This window comes from Columba livia, chromosome 20, assembly GCF_036013475.1.
Source record: "Columba livia isolate bColLiv1 breed racing homer chromosome 20, bColLiv1.pat.W.v2, whole genome shotgun sequence".
Lineage (NCBI taxonomy): Eukaryota > Metazoa > Chordata > Aves > Columbiformes > Columbidae > Columba > Columba livia.
Window position 1 is genome coordinate 4,872,074 of NC_088621.1, and position 3,152 is coordinate 4,875,225.

Consider the following 3,152-nt stretch of genomic DNA (forward strand, 5'->3'; position numbering starts at 1 on the left):
AGTATTCAAACAACACACACACAAAAATGCGTAACAGTCCTCGCGAAAAATCCATCTGGCAATTCAAACCACTTATATATTTATTTTTTAATATGCATGTGAATGAAATGTAAAAATGTAAACATGAAAAACAAACCGAAAATCTGAGAGGTTTGTGGGCCCCTCGCAGATAAAATAAAGACAATTTCCACTCCCTGTAATAAGATTAAGGATATTTACTGCACTACTCCAATATTTCTAACGCACGATATGCTGCAGACCACTCCCTTCCCCAAACACGGGGTTTGGGAATAAACAGCCTGCTCTGTTTCATGTTTTTAGGAGCTTTTTATATAAAAGTGATATGAAATTGCTCTTCCTTTCCAATCCGAGTCACCTCAGCAGCCCCAGAGCTGCCCAAGAGGCTCCTCCAGCCCATGAAGATGAAGCCCCATGGGGCAGCTGCTCTTCTCCAAACCAGCTCGTCCAAGGGCTAGAAAAGCAAGTAAATAAAGCAAAAGAAAAGATGACGAAAGAGGACACGGAAGGCGAGTGCATCTTCCTCCCCCCTCAAGATGTTACGCTGCATCTCGGGCAGCAAATGCAAATACCAGCGAGAATGAGGAATCAAAACATGAGACTCATCGAGTTCCACTCTCGCACCCGTTGCACTAAAAGGACAATCCCGGCGCTGGGACACGGAGCCCACACACACACACACACTCATCCAAGCTGCCAGGCGCAGCAAACGCAGCACAACCCGCCACCGAACACATGCGGAGCAGGATATATTGCTCCTCAAAGGTTTATTTTGGAAAATAATAATTAAAAAAATGACAAAACACCTGATGCATTGTGAAATCCAGGTGCGATTCAAGTGGTCTCCCCTCCCGAGACTTGTAAGGGTCACTAACAGTTAATTTTGAATTCATGGATAGTGAAAATATAGCTAAATAGTAACAGTGGGAATTAGCACAAGCAACACGGTACCTGGATGCAGCACATCCAAGGAGGCTCCAGGTCTGCCCTTGGCCAGGCAGAACTTGATGTTCACATCACTTTCCTTGCACCCATCTGTCCAAAATCAGCAACACCCCCATTTCATCTTCACTTTGTACATTTAATTTAAAGCAAAGCATGAGCAGCCACAGGAATTTTCACCTCACAGAGATCTAGTTATGAAGTATTCCAGCACCCTTTCAACTGAGCACAAACATATTCAGCCCAGACACCAGCTGAAGCCACCCAGCGATGACCTGGACATGAGCAGGGGCAGGTTTGTAATGAAGGGAAGGACGGTACAGGCTTGTTTGCCAATAATCCCAATTAGTATTGCAAGTCCAATTGCTTCTTCTTAATTAGCACAGTCAGAAGAGCCCAGAGCCTTCTGAAGGTCCTGTTTTCTATGGCCCGTGTTGGCGCCCATGGGGATCTACTGGGTTCGGGTGACCATGGCCATGTGGCAATGAGACATGAGAGAACGGAGACCCCTCCATTGCTTCCCAGCCAGACAGCTGCTTCAGAACCTTTCTTTTGATTAACAAACTATTCATTAACCAATTATCCTCAACAGTTCTAGCCTGCGATCAGGGGAAGGAAGCAAGATGTATGCATATATATATATCTAAGTGGGAAAACATATCCCCCTCTCAGGATCCATTTTGCTAAATCAGCTCTTCTGGGCCCCTCCTAAAAAAGATCTTCATCCTCCTCCTCAGCGGTGCAGTGAACTCCTCCTCCTCTGCGCTCGCCCCAGCTCAGTCTTTTTTGCCTGTATACGTAGCAGACCAGAACTGTACATTGCATTCACGATGAGATCTCAGAGCAGAGGCTTATATAACCCTATGGTACTTGTATAGCTACACTAGAAATACCTTCCCTTACATAGCTTGATGTTTTTATCTTCTACTAGCTGATTAAAGCGTGATTAAAACCCTCCAACTCTTCAGTCACTAATGAGCATCCACTTTAGCGCAGGGTGGGTTTTTTTTTATTAGTCCTCAAATAAATGACTTTTCACACAAACTGTATTAAGTTGATTTTCTGTTCCAGTTCTCAAGGTCATGCAGCTGATCCTGTAAGATGCCTTAAAACCCTCGGGTATTGATACCTTCCGTCTCCAGTGGAACAGGGATGCACAGCGATTCCCAAGGGGAGAGTGAGCTGCCCCGGCACAGGCAGGTGTGCAACTTCACCTCCTAAAGCTGCAATGCCAGCAAATACACATTAAATCAAACACCCATAAAAACTCAAGGAATATTTGGCATTACCACTTGCTACCGGTCCCCTCAAACCAGGAAGGAGGGAGAAGAAGAAGTAAAAGACTGGTTAGCAGGGTGGAAAAAACAGATTATCACCACTAACGTACCATTTGTCAATCCAGAACCCCGCTGAAGACTGTAATTTTATAGTCAATGTTTTGTAAGCAAGGTCAGAAGGAACAAATACTTCAATAAAAAATGCAAGACATCAGCAGAAGATCCCAGTCATGATCCTCAGAATAAAAAATAATATAAAAAAAGGGTTGTTTGTGCAATTAATGGGCCCAGAATAACATCCTTCATGTCCATCAGTGGAAATGGCATTTACAGTTCTTAAACATCAAGACTTGAGATGACAAACAGGCAATAATGGGGAATAAAGGGCACCAACTGAATACATGAAGAAACAGCGCTCTACAGAGCAAAATAAATAAGTAACCAAGTTCCAGGTTTGCTACCAGAGCCCCACTGCAGCACTGCCTGGATGCTTGGAGCTGTGCAGCAAATGCCAAGCTGCGAGCTGCAGCCAGGGAGCACATAATTAATGTGATTAGGAGCACACAGAGCTAGCATGCTCTGCTGACTGAAAAGCCCAGTAGCATAATTACTGTTTTCTGTACTAGCTCTATGTCTGAACAAATCTCAAAGCCTGGTTAGTTTTAGACTGCTGTGTAAACGTCAATAAAAATCCCAGAAGTGCCAGCTCATCAGCATTCTCAGGCACAAAAATGGTGAAAATATCACTGCATTTCCATGCCGTTAACATCAGGCAAAGAAGTCTCCATTCTTCAGCCTAACCTTACGAGTTTGTAATAAGGTAACATCTCCCCCAAGTGAATGCTTATTATGAAAGCTAATTAATTGCTTTCTAGTAATGAGAAGTCTTTGGTGTTCAAAGAAAGCAAAATTCAC